The sequence below is a fragment of the Lepidothrix coronata genome, unplaced genomic scaffold, assembly GCF_001604755.1.
Source record: "Lepidothrix coronata isolate B3197 unplaced genomic scaffold, Lepidothrix_coronata-1.0 Scaffold16, whole genome shotgun sequence".
In the NCBI taxonomy this organism is placed as follows: domain Eukaryota; kingdom Metazoa; phylum Chordata; class Aves; order Passeriformes; family Pipridae; genus Lepidothrix; species Lepidothrix coronata.
In genome coordinates this window covers 7,199,109-7,213,432 of record NW_016690196.1, presented here as the reverse complement: position 1 = coordinate 7,213,432, position 14,324 = coordinate 7,199,109, and the positions used below count along the sequence as shown (strand labels likewise).

General features: G+C 42.0%; 1 long non-coding RNA gene across 1 annotated transcript in view; it reads left to right on the top strand.

Moving 5' to 3' along the window:
* Positions 1-8,360: 8,360 nt before the first annotated feature.
* The window catches only part of LOC108493319, a 35,761-nt gene continuing 29,797 nt past the window's right edge, over positions 8,361-14,324 (top strand). Inside the window, exon 1 of the long non-coding RNA XR_001873431.1 lies at positions 8,361-8,526. This is a non-coding gene — a long non-coding RNA (uncharacterized LOC108493319). The remainder of the gene's footprint in view (positions 8,527-14,324) is intronic.

Genomic DNA, 14,324 nt, shown 5'->3' with positions numbered 1-14,324 from the left:
GTCCTCTGCTTTTCAAATAGCCCCCTTCTCTGTCTTTCAGGACCTTATTTATTAAAAAACCATTTGACATTGAAACCTTGTGGATGCAATACTCTTTTTGCTTTTCCAATACCAAAACATTGGGTTTGCTTTGAAAAACAGCTGCTTAAAAGACAACAGTTACTCTAGGAGGAATGTATTTACACCATTTTCGCTATGTACCTTAGAATACTTAAAAACAGTGCAAAAAGTACAAGTTGGAAAATGCAAGTTTTCATTCTAGTAGTAGTTATTAGGTAGTAAGTCTCTACGAGTATTAGGTCCGTTTCATTTTGATGCATCATGAAGGAAGCTGTAAATGTAAATGCAGAACTAGGCACATGGTTTATGGGAGATTTGGCAGTGCTAGGTTAACAGCTGTGCTTGATGTTCTTAAAGGTCTTTTCCATATGGGCTCAAAAATGCTATGATTCTATGATTCATGGCAGGGTGGACTGGTCCAAGCATAAGAACAGCCTGTGTTGACACACAGGCAGGGCTGACTTCATTCCCTCCTGATCCTAGTCTTCCAGCTCTTTAGTACATAGATTTCTCCTGCCTAACCTCCTAACGCCTCTCATTCCCTCAACTTTTCCAACTTTTTAGGGCTCCTTTGCAAAGTGGAAGCAGCGTGGGAAATATTTCATTGTTGCTACACCCTTCCCTGCCTGGGGGAATGGCATTCCAAAATCTTTATTTTGGAAACGCTATCATGGCTGTGACCAAGATCCCAGCTGACACAGTAATGGCTTAATCAATTTCTCAGCCTGTCTTGCTGCCACATCACAGTCTTCAAGAAGGAAGAACATCAATTCCAGAGTGCCAGAATGACCTCCTAAGCAAGAAAGAAAAGGGAATAGGTCAAGTGTTTCACATCATCTTGATGGTACTGTGGAGGATGAAAAAAAGAAAAAATAAGGAGCAGAAGGGAGCTCTCTGAGTGGAAATATAAGACAGTTTTTTACTTGAAGGGGCTGTGGGAGGGAGATAGAAATGAACAGCAGGAAATGAAAAGCAACAACAGCAATAAATAAAATAAATAAATAAATAAAACTAAAGAAGGGGCTTCTAGAGTGGAGACAGAAGCAGAGAGCTGGTAGAGGATGTGCTTGTGGCTCACTCCTGAGCAGTATGTCAACCCCAGCCAGTCATGGTCTGGAAATCAGAGGGACAAGTGATTATTATGGACAGCAGTACACAACACAAAGCCAAACACAAGCCAGAAGCTTGTTCTTTCCTTCTGCAAGAGCTAGGGTAATAAAACTAGCAGATGCTGCCTCACTTGTAGTCAGGCAAGGACATCAGACAGAATTGCCACGTCTGCACCCAGCTGGGAGCATTGCAGCCTTCCAGTGTGCGCCCAGCAATTTTTCCACTGCTTTATGGCATGGGTTTCACTGACAGTATTTCACAGATTGTTCTGGGGATGAGTCTGTAACCTTGCTTGATGGAAAATTTTCCCTGTATTTGTCTGATAGGAGGTTTTACTACTTGTATTATTTGATTTTCAGTAAAGGCTATTTTTGACAAAAAATGTTACAGTTTCATAAATTTATATGCTATCTCATAAACATCATAAAATGCCTTTTTGACAAATCTAATAAACATAACAAAATGCCTTTTCAATAAAATTGCTGAAATTTTGCCAGGCTGCACAATAAACTTGCATTTTAGCATGGTTAGCATCTGGGTTTAAAGAAGAAGTGCAAAACCACCTACACCTTTGAGCCATGATTTTCTGAAGTTTGTTTGTCTTACCATGTCCAAAGACCCTGTGCTTTTACCAGTCGTTGAGGCTCAGGACTAGTTAAGCTGTGGGGCAAAAAATACAGTAGGTTCACATTTCCCAGGAGCAGATATTGCTCGGTAGCCTCCAGCTTTGTCATATCTTCATCAGCCTTTCAAATATATATTTCATATGCGTTCCACATTAACTCTTGGTAGAATGGAGCAGGTCATACAGAAGCGCCCAGGAAAAAATTTCATGAGCTGGGGAAGCTGATGAACAGATTGTTTTCTTAGAGCAGGAAGGAGTCACAATGCTCTTGTTGTCAAAGCATTGTTGGGACCAAGAAGAGCTACTCTTGGAGAGAGAGAGTGTGTGTGTGTGTGTGTGTGTGTGTGTGTGTGTATGTCCTCATACTAGGTGGTTACAATTACCAGCTGATAGTAGCTGGAGTGGTGAACTTCTAGTGTAATGATGTAGTGACATCCATGGCCACAAGAAGAAAGGAAAAAAACCCATGGGATTACGTGTCCAGAGTTGCAGAGCCCTATTTAGAAAAACCTGCTACAGCCTTGTGGTGCTGCAGGGACACTAAGGAGAAAGCTGGAATAGTGGACATGGTGTGCTTGGAGCAGTTACACTGGAAAGGGTTGAAAGAATAAGGTGTGAAAAAATGCCCCAGCAAACCTACTTCCAGAACCAAGTCTATGTGGATGCAGAGCATCGAGGTGGACTTCTTTCTCCTGTTCTCATCAAGTCCTTCATAATTAAAGACAAATCCTTGTCAGAGAGGACTAATTTATTTGATTTAACTAAAACCAGAGCAGAACTGTTAAATACACTAACACTCCTCTGAACTGCTGGGCTCCATGTGCAAACGAACCCAAATGCAAGAAACACATGCCAGGAATAAATCCACCTCAGGAGGGGATCAAAGTTGGGCCAGTGCTCTACTCCTCTTCCTGCTCTCATCTCTACTCCTCAGAAACAAAATTCAGAGCTGATGCCTAGAGCTGCAGCACATGACCCCCAAGTGAAGGCACTGCCTTTCTTCTGTGCCTGACCCAGGGCAAGCTGTGTTGCCACATTGAGGGAAATACTGCTGAAGGAGTGCTGGGGAGAGCTGCCAGGAGCTTCTGCCAGATGGCTTCAGAAGACAGAGATTCTCAGTCATGTCTTTCCTTAGATGCACTGCTTACATGCACACCTTTTCTGACACTCTGTGTATGCACATCTTCCCTTGTTCATTTGCCTCTCCATTGGGAAAGGACTGCAAGACACCCATAATTACCTCAGTTTCTGCTGCCTGCTTGTGAGTCAGGCATCCTGTTTACTTAATTTGCTATCATCCCATTCTCCCTCTTATCCAAGAAGTGGAGGAAGGTGATAGAGAGATGGGAAAATCGGGAGAGAGGAACATTGCCAGATAAACAAGGCAGTGGAAACACAGTCCAAAGGGGGATGGGCAATGCTTGGATGAGTTCTACCTCTTTTCCCCGCTTGGTTCATGTATGAATTTTATGGCCTTATTTTTAAGCTGTAGTATCTTCAGCAACTTCTAGAGTTTCCAAGAGAAACAGAAGACTATCAATCTGACAATTCTACAGAGGCAGGATCCTATGGAGGCTGAAGGATGCGCTCTTAACTTCTCGTCTGATGCAAGCACTTGTCTGGGCCAATCTCCCCCTGCAGATGCTCTGCCTACCATGACATGGATGAGGAAAGTTTGACAGTAGCACCCCAGAGCCATGGAATGCTGTTAGTAGCGCTGTGCTTTTCATTGCTAGGAAATTTCCATTTTCTTCAACTGGTCTGATGAATTTGGTGTAGCCTATCAATGGTAAGACAAGTGTCACCCCTGAGCTTGATGAGCTGTGCTCTCTTCTAGTGAAACCAGTGAGTCCTCTCTAACTTATGTCTTCCCTAAGTATTATATTCTTGGTGCTAGGTGTCTTCCACAAATACTTGCAAAATGGTCATGGAAATAATTTTAAGCTATCTCTTGCTCTGACAGATGAATTGCCAAGTGTGAAATGCCTCTCCATTTGCGGTGTTTATTAAGATCCTTCTGGAAATGCTATGCATCTTCCAATGGGCTTTAGGTTGGCAGCTGATAGATGAACATAAATGTGAACTCCTGCTTGCAGAACTAAAGATAAACAGCAGGAGACAATAAAGTACATCTCAGTCCCACAAATGAAGTGACATCCTTAAGAATTCTTTTCTGCTTTCTCCAATTTCATGGAATGTGTTTAATTACTTTCCATTATAAATGAAACTTAAATTAGACAAATGTGATCAGAAATCTTCCCTTCATTGCACAGCTGTATTAGCTTTATGATGTCACAAATGTCAGAATGAAACAGTTATATTCTTTCCTTTATTGGCTAAAATTTGTCCGTGGTTGTAAATTCATGGAACTCAATTAGATTACAACAGATAGCAATCTGATCCTCTTTGTTTAGTTTTGAGGTGAAAAGATTTACTAATGGCTCTAATTCCCTTATTTCCGGAGTTAGTTAACAAATTCAGCTAAATGATATTCTGCCTTCAGTATCATGAGAGCTATTACCAAAAGTGGAGGTAAAGGAGGGTCAAAACCTACACAGAAGATTTTCCTCTCTGTATTAGATATTCATGGCATAATCTGAGAATGCAACATGAAAAAAATACTCAGCTTTTGTCTGGCCTTCATCTGACCTAAATTCCCTCTTAGGCTGGGTCTCTCTGTATGCTTCACCCAATTTCATATTCTGTAGGTCAGGCCATTCATCCATTGTTTTAAGATTTACGACCCACCTCATGCCTCACATGTATAGCATAAGCAGTGAGATTTGGCTGATTTTTACCTGCAAAGTGTGGCTTTACTCTGACAGCCTTTCACATTCATTCATGGCTTCAGTTGGATGAGTTTCCTGGGTGGTCAGTGGGTGATATGGTCGTCCAGAGCTTCAAACTGAGCTGCATAGGTTCCAGGAAAGAGTTTCACAGCAGTGGGAAGCAGAACAGGCTGCAAGCACTGGTTATGAACATATCGTTAATTAATAAACTTATATGCAGCAAAGGAGTCAAAGCATTCCACCAAAACCTTTGGAATGAAAAGTATTACAGAAATGTAAGATGTTACTGCAATTGACTAAATTAATCTGGCTCACTACCGTGTGGGAAGGCATTGTTTAGAATGACAATGCAGGTTTGTTTAATCTGGAAAAGTCATGCCTGTTCTGGAGCTTTTATGGGGATTCTGGGGAGGTGATGAGTAAAGCTGACTCTAGTAATTTGTAGTTTCCTTCTCCAAATGAAATGGACCCAAGATATATTATTATATCAGTGTAAGTCTGCAGTATCACAACTGAATATGTTACAATAGTCTATACTACTGTAAAACTGCTGAAGTTTCAATGAATTCCATGGATTTATTCCAGATTTACTGTCACTAGGAAAAGAATCTGTCCTAATTGTTGTTCACTAACCCATATAGTCAAAAGTCCTCTTTGTCCATGGGAATCTGCATTTATAGGTACAGCTGTACTACAAAGCTAGCTATACAAATGTTAACACTTCATCACCGGAGTAAATGTGAAAGATGAGCATTATTAAGCCAGAGTGCTCCAGAACACTGGTTCTGGAAGATGTCACTATAATATACTGCATCCCTTGGCCAATTATGTCTCTTTTGACCTAGATCTCATGCATCCAGAAAAACACTTCTTTGGAGTTCAGCTTGGATCTGCTTTTCCCCGCAGCCAGTCTTTAATTGAGCAAAGTTTCCTGAGCTCATTTCAATGAATATTGAGTGGATATGTCAGCGAGTTTGTTTCTGAGCCCTCAGAGATCTCATTTGCTCTGGCATCTGTAGTCTCCATCAATTTTACTGTGTCTAGCCTGGAACATATTCGTACCCATCCTTTCACCTCTTTGTACATAAATGGAGGGCAATGGCTGAAGAACGAACAAAATTCCAGGAGAAACACTTCATATTCTCTTTATCTGTTTCCTATTTTCACGTCCCCTATTTAATCATGATTCATCTCTTTCTCTGGAAGGAGCTTGGAAAAAGACTGAGTTAAAACTGAGCTAGAACCTCAGAAAATTGGGCATCACTAAATGCTTTGTTTGTTCCTCTACATATAACACTGCTGAATAGATAGTGCTGACACCAAGGAAAAATAAGCAAGAAACTGACACAGAGAGGTTGGAGCAATGTGGCCAGCAGTGACTTCCAACACTGTTATGGAGTCCAGATCAATCCCAGAAAAGCATCTCCTTTATTAGTTTCTAGGTATATGCCATTTTCTGTTATTTGTGTTACTGATGATTATTATCCTTAAGTTCTTTTCAGGCAAAAATGAAGGGGGAAAAGGAGAATAATAGAATAGGAAGACAGAAGTGGCCTCAGTGAAACATAAGCTGTCTCTTTAAGCAGCTTCAAACCTATGCCTAGAATAGCTGGCCTTTCCAGGCTTTTCTCCCAGGCTTCACATTTTCTGCACTTCCTCATGCCCATACATCCAAGGGAAGTGTTTCACATAAGAAAGGAGTTTCTCAAAATGGACAAGGAAACCCCAGGAGGTTTTTTAATTCAAACACTCAAAAGTGTAACTGTGCCCTAAAGGAATGAGACAAACTTTGGAAGTTTCTGAACACAGTCTCTTTCTCACCAGGTGCCCTGGACTGGGAGGGACTCTTTCTTCCATGTACCTTTTTTCCATCTATCTGAAGAAGAAACCTACAGGAGACATCACCTGCCTGCAAACCCCTCAGATCGTTAACTAGGTGGATCTGTGCATTTTCATCCTGTAATAGCTTGCTGCTTTGTTGTTTCTTTACTCCATGCTCATAGGTGATGTCAAAAATGTCATCCCTTATGAAAGCTAGAAGGAAAGGACAATGTCAGTGTGTGTGATATGTAGGGACTGTGACAGGGAGAGAGACCATAGATATAGGTCTGGTGTCACTAATAATACATGAGGGAGGTCTCTGGAGAGAAAGGCAGAACTTAAAGGATTCTGGACAAGTAGAATTCAGTCCTCATTTGGGGGTTAATTATACCATTTGGCCCAATATATCCGGATGTTTCACCTTCTTTCATATATTAGACCATTTCAAACATTTAACCTTGAAATGACAGAGCTGCTGTGGCTGTTCTTGCATGGCCCTGCCTAATAAATTTAGACTTGGGTGGGTCAGCTTGAAGTATCTGGCTCCAAGTCTTGCAGGGATGCTGGTTTTATTGCCAGAGGAACTTCTCCAGCTAAGGTACAGACTGAAGAAAATCAGTAGTGACTCTGATAGTATAAATTTTAAGCTATTCTGGTTCTTGATTCAATATTACCTTAAACTCTCATTCTCTCAGCCACCGATGCCTTTGTTGGGAGTGCCGATTCTGAACACTGCACCTGAGATATGTAGTACCCTACATTTCATGTAACAAATAGACATTTGGGGGTAGTGCCACTGCGGAAGAGAAATTCTAGTATGACCCCTGCCAGCCAGACCCACTTCCTATGCATCACATGGGGACAGCTGCTGGAGAGAACACAAAGATAATAGAACGGTGTCTTTTCTTCTCCTTCTCTTGAGAGGATACTCCAAGAACCCAAGCAATTCAGTCATAGTCTAAGTGCTGTACAGATATTGGTAACTAATTTGTATTCTATGCTACTCTGATAAAGCAAACAAGTAATTTTGTTTATACAATGAAGGCTCTTTCTCTACCTGGATATATTAAATTAAAGTTTGGGCCAAGATCATTCAATGTTCTTTAAATTAGAGTGAAAATACGGATGTCACATTTGTGATTGAATTGGTACATGAAATTTTGTGATTGTGTTTATGTCAGTGGGATTATATTAAAGTACTGCATTTATTTTTACACTACATCAGGTGTCACAAAGAGTGGAACTCTGGCACACAGTTGTCAAGAGTCAGCCAGATTGTTTTGGGTTTTGCTGCAATAGCAGTGGGACTCCTGCAGGACAGCCAGCACGATCCACGACATCCTGGTACACCCTTGAGCAAGCCGATACTGAACAGTCCTGCTCCACTTGAGTGTTGGTGCTTTCCTGGTTACCACTTTTTGCCTCTCCAGTACTCTTGCCTCCCACCAGTATTTCTAGTTCACTGTGCACACCCCTAGCAGGGCTCAGCCCTGAACTAAAGCTCGTTCTTGAGAGCTTCCTGGCATTTTTCCTGGAATTCTACAGGAGTCTGGGAGTGAAAAACGCCTATTTCATAGAGCTGAAAAGGCAGAGGGCAGTGTTCAGCCTTTCTCTTGCTACACCAAATTCGGCTCCACCAGGCACAACTTTGCTTAAGGTCTTTCATTTTATTCAGTGAGAACCAAGCTTCAGCAATTGTATCCTGTTGAAATCAATGTCAGGGATTCAAAGGCAGCTCTAACATTTGGCATCTGAGCAGGAACTCCCCTATTTACATGGGTAAGGCACTGGGCAGCATCCAGCTTAGAGCTCTGCTTGCTGCACAACAAAGAAACATGGGTTTGTTTAGCTTTCAGTAGCCTTGGAGCAAGACGCTTATCACCAGATGCAGCTCCCGTTACATAGCGCTAGCCTTGGAGAAGGCTCTCAACAAATCATGGGGTTCTTGTTTGCGAGGCCTCTACTGGCTTTATATTATCTCTGTGCTGTGCTGAGAGATATTGCATGGGAGGAATAACAACTGCTCTGATGGCATTTGCTGGGATCCCCTTGACGGTTGAGCAGGCAAGCTGGTGCTCCCAGTGGGCTGGCCTGTGTTTCTTTGAGTAAATCTACGGGAAGGTAAGGGCTGAGAGCAATAAAAGAGGAGGGTGGGGTTTTTTATTTTGTGCATGGGATGGGCCATGAGTACAAAACACAGGTTTTCCTATTTGTTGTAGCCTCACCTTTGGGGTCACAGTGTCATTCCTTGTATCTTCACATGGCTCCTATATCAGTTAGGAAGTCACTCCCTCAATCCCCACTTGTAGGTGAAAACGGCAAAGATTAAATTTCACATGCCCTGTGTTCAGCCTGACGGCTGCCTCCTCTGGGGCAGAACAACTGTCACACACTGATACTGCTCAGTGAAAGCCCTTTATGGCTCTGATTCTTGCAGTACCCCAGGCTTGCTTGCTTCAAGTTTAATTCGATTGTGTCAGCACCAGACACAGATGAGCTTTTAAAGTCAGTCTTTGTCAGAGAGGGCTCTGGCACGAGGAGCTCACCCCACCGCCACTTCTCTGCTAAATCCATCTAAACCACATTCGCTCACAGTGTGCTTTGAAACAAAACCATTGTAACCACATATTTATTCCTTTTTACATCTCCATGGCTTTGCTTCTTAGGAACTCAGCATGTTTTGTTTGAATTATAAGATGTTTTTAATACTCTGTTTGTATTGTGTTCTGAAGCATTTCTATTGTTGTTCTGCAGTGCCCCAAGTGTTCTGGCTGCAAATTGCTGTAAGTACAACTGGATTATTACTTTGCTTAGGTAAACACCAGAAAATAGCTTTAGAATCATAGAATCATTCAGATTGGAAAAGATCTTTGCGATTATTGAGTACCTAACTGCCACATCTACATGTCTTTTAAATACTTTCATGGATGGTGACTCCAGTGCATTCCTGGAAAGCCTGTTCCAGGGCTTGACAGCCCTTCCAGTGAAGAATTTTTTTTTCATATCCAACCTAAACCTCCCCTGGTGCAACTTGAGGCCATTTGCTCTCATCCTTGTTACCTGGGAAAAGGGACCAGTCCCCATCTTGATACAATCTCCCTTCAGGTAATTGTAGAGAGCGATAAGGTCTCCATGAGCCTCCTCTTCTCCAGGCTAAACAACCCTAGCTCCTTCAGCTGCTTCTTATAAGACTTGTGCTCCATACCCTTTCCTAGCTTTCACGCCCTTTGGACACAATCCAGTGCCTTCAGTGTCTTTCATGTGGTGAGGGTCTCAAAACTGAGCACAGTGCTTAAGGTGGGGCATCACCAATACTGAGTTATTGACAAATGCATTGGAGTAAGCCCTGACTGTATGTACAAGAACCCATGCCAGAGTTCACATAAATAATCAGCAGATAAATACACATTCATACATATACAACAAAATCGTATTCATGAACTTGAACGTCCAGTAGATGTCAAGGAATCATGCTGAAAAGATCACCTCAAATTTCGCTGCCTTCGAGGATCTGAGATTAAGTTTGAATGCAAATCTGAGCTCATTCATTGCATCTCCTGATTTCTATAAGAGCTTTTTTTTTTTTTTTTTTTTGATTACTTTTGTGCAGCTGCCTCAAACCATGAAAATATTTCTCAGTTCTGGCTTGCATAGCCTGTACCCACAACAGGAAAATCCTGTTAAGCCAAGTGAGTTTTCTGCCCTTGTGAGAGAAAGTCTGGGGAGAAATGTTCATTAGCTTGTGGCAGCAATTATTCAGAAAGCAAACCAAGTCATGTTGTGAGGCACCTTGGGCACTCTCTCATTTACTTTCTTCCTTCTGAATATCTATCCCCGTGAGGCAGGAACAGCAAACAGCAGCTAAGTCACAGTGGGCCATGCATGTAGATGCACAAGGAAAGACACCAAAAGCATGTTCCTTCCAGGCCAGAAGAACAAGCAGACTTGCTGAAGAAAATGCAAGACTCCTTTACTATACTGGTGGTTGCTCATGCAATTAAAATGCTGCTGGCACAGAAAAAAACAGGTGCCTGAAGCCTTTACCTTTCCACAAGCAGATGCTGGCAGAAGCTTTTTAGTTCGGTGGGGAAGTGGAAGAGGAGGGAAGAAAGCCAGATTTTAATTCAACTTAATTTCTTTGCTCCTGGCCCGTGGCTTTTGAGATGGATTTTTTTTCAGGTACACATTATTTGGCTCATTTTCTCTGAAATCCTTAAGCTGTTTCTCTCTCCAATTTGGCTAGGAATAAAGCAAGGAGTTGAGGCGATCAGTAGCAAAAGGAGCGTAGTTTATTTTAGGTTGCTAGGCCTTGCTCTTTGCTTTTATTTTACCTTGTCTTGATTATTTTTATATATGGCTGTGCCTGCAGAAACTCAATAGGAATTAAAGATACCTTCCAAGGAGCTCAGCATTGTCCTTTACTGAATTTTCTGGGACTGTAATGTTCAGGAAAGGAGAAAATCCTGTTCTATAGCCTTGTTCCAAAGGCTGGATGATGGACAACAAATATGAAAATTACATTACTGTGTTTTGACTAAGAGTCTCTTGTTTACCAAACTATTGAAGAATTTTTAGTATCTTAATTGCTATATGTAGAAAATAAAGTTGTATTATTACCATCTCCTCAAGAGACCCAGATCACTCCCATCTTTTGGGGCTTTTTTCTAAGCACCTTCAGCATCCTCTTCATTCCCTCACATCTGCTATATTTTGTGTCCTGTCTTAGTTGGCACAATTGTTCTCCATTTGCAGGACCCAGCTCTGCTCAGGCTTGGAATTGCAAGTCTAGCACCTTCCTTTCTTTTTGTAAACCCAGCTCCACAGCGGATTTCCCTGGATTTTCCCATTTGGCAGACCTCTGATCTCATCTGGGACACTTCATCCCACATTAGAGAATTTTCTTCAGTCCCTCATTAAACAGTGTGTCCGACTTGCCTAACTGGTTAGTCATGGAGTTTGTGCCTTAATGCTCTTTTTGTGGCCATGTTTCAGTCACACTTGGCCACACAGTGAGATCTCCCAGTGCTCTATTGCTCTGCAACACTCCACCTAGGGAGATAGAAAGGGATAAGGACTGGCCCTCAGGGACAGCTCTTGTCCAGTTTTTGGTTGCTGAAATGGCTTCAACTTTGGATGTCAGCAGTGGTAGAGGTTAAAGTTAATCATCATCCCAAACTTTTCACCATAGCAACAACAGTCCAAATCCAATCAAAATTATAGTTTTCTTTTATAATTTATTTTCTTTGCACATTTTTAGCTCTGGTTATCCTCATACAAGTCTCTGTGGAGTCACGTCTCTCTTTGCCTTTTAACAATGCGTAAGTCCATGTCTACAAGCGCCCCTCTCCAAACATCCCTTTGTAGCTCAACACCTGTGGGCTGGAGCTGAGGATTCATCAGCAAATAGATAGTAGAGCTAAAAATTACCTCAAGGAAGATCTGAACTAAATCTTTCAAAGCTCTGAGATCACAGTGCTTTAATTAGCTAACAGACAGCTAAGTACTCTGGGCCCTTGAAACAACACCCTGCAACCAGGTGCTCTTATGGGCCGAGAGTCTTACTGTAGCAGAAATTTGGAAGATTTTCATCTATTATCTCTCTTGCAAACTTTGCCATCGCTTTTGAATGTAATGTAGCAACAGTACAGCATAAAATAAAATAAAAAAAAAGAAAAGAAAAGATAAAAAAAACCCTCTCAGACTCCAGAGAAGAATAGCTCCTGCCATTTCCCTTTTGTATCCACTGCTGAGGTATTTGAAAAGAGCAGGAGATAAGTAACCTCATGACTACTACAGATTAACAGGCTCTGAGGTACCAAACACGATTGCTGCTGCTGGGAGTATAATGGCTATTGAAATTCACATTTATACAGACATTTCCATGGTGGCATTGCAAAAAGCAGGATGTATAGAAGGCTACAGACCGTAAATGCTGAGGCCATGCAAAATAAGACAAGGAGCAAAATCCCTGTCACTGGGAAGCAGCAGAACACTGACCAGTTCCTACTGTGTAGGAGACCCTCTGCAACTTCAGATTACAGATCTTTCTCAGAGACAAAGGATACACTCAAGTTTGGAAAATTACTGCCAAAGGCTTTCTACAGGGGAGGGAACATGAGGCCCTGACCTGCAACGCTGAGTGACGAACTGCCATGAAGTGTTGGCTGTCCTGACAGGCTCTCCAAGGCAGATCACAGGCACTGAGGGACTTCTACCAGGTGATCCAGGGAAGCTGTGGAGGGCAAAGGTACAACAGAGTTCTTGGGTTCTCTTGCAGCCTTTATTTTTGCTTATGGTGTGTTTTGCAGAGCTCATTGAACAGGGATGGGGCTTCACGGAGGAGGTGCTATGGCTTCTCACATTGCAGAGGCATGTTGTGTGGTTGTCCTTGACACATGGGTTACAATGTGCCTTGTCATCTTTCTCTGAGGTGTGTATCAGAAAGTGCAAGCAGGGTTTGCTGCTGTTTAAAGCAGGAATGATTTTTGCTTTCCTTGCTTTAGCACTGGAATATGAGAGTCTCAAAATCAGCTCCATTGGGGTTGCACCAGGACAGTGACACTGATAATTCTAATCCATAATCTGTGATGCAAACTGTGAAGCATTCTGCACGAGTGAATTCAGCTTTCCCAATCTCCTCAGTTATAAGTCAGTAGTATTGCTCCCATGCTATGGCTGGGGAAATGGATGTACTGAGAAGAAAAGTGCTTCTTCCAGTGGCACCTAGAATACCAAGGACAGACTTGAGAAAACAACATAGATGTCCTTTCTCCAAGTCTCCAGGTCTAATGCATACACATGTAATTTGTCAGTAAAGACACAAGTCAGTTCTTTTTGCCTTTCCTCATATTGTACAATGTCTATACCCACAGCCTCTGAACACCTTCCAAGCATTTGCAGTGTTATCCTTCCAGCGTGCCTGTGAAAGAAATACTAGAGTGCCTCCTTTTACACATAAGGAATAGCAATTCAGGGGTTTAAGTCGTGTTTCATGCCTTTGGTTTGAAGAAATCGGAGATTATGTAGAAAGTTGAACTGGTAATAAGTAACGGTTGCATAAGTTCCGGAAGAAAGCACTGTAATAACCTGTGATTTGATATTTAGTTGTAAAAATCTTAATACCTCCTCTGTCAAGAGACTGGGGGTAAGCTCTAAACCAAACTTTCATGTATGCAACGCTCTGGGGAGCAGAATTTGCACATAGTTGTTAGATCTCACTTATATCCACAATTTCTCTCCAGCTGCTCCTGTTACTGAGTAGAAAGTTGGAATGTTGATTTTCATCTCTCGTGTATTTTTGATTAACTGATCCCCAAGAAAAAGAGTGATTAAAAACCACATCAGCAGGTTCCAAAGGATATGTCCCAGACAGATCTGTTCTTCTTCCTCCCTCCCATCCTGCAGCTTTCCCTCCTCTAAGTACAGGGAGATTTCAGAACAACGGTGAGTGATTCCAACTTATGTGATGGTTTGTGTTAAATCTATCGGATCAGAAAAATGAGTAGTCTACACTGCATGGGGTGCTCGGTGCTCTAATAGTAGGGGGTGTAAGTCATGACTGAGCAGCATTGGCAGAGGTGTGTGGTGGTGGCACTGGAATACTAATGTGACCTGGAGGTCAGAAGTGAAGAAGCTGGCAGATTTTGGTGTGTGACAGATTTTAATACACAATACCTTTGTCAAAGAGGTATGTCCAAACTCCATTGGAGCCATCAACACTGACAGCAAAATCATTGTGTCAGAGGAGACAGAGTTTCTAAAATTCAGTACCAAACAATTAAAGACTAAAAATAACTCCACAGCTGTGTCTATTCCTCTCTCTAAGTAAATGTTTACTTTCTTTGTATCTATTTTAGTGGCACTGGTCAAGTCAGCAGAACTGAATATCTTACTGCTTTAGCCCCCTGGGTCACACAGGG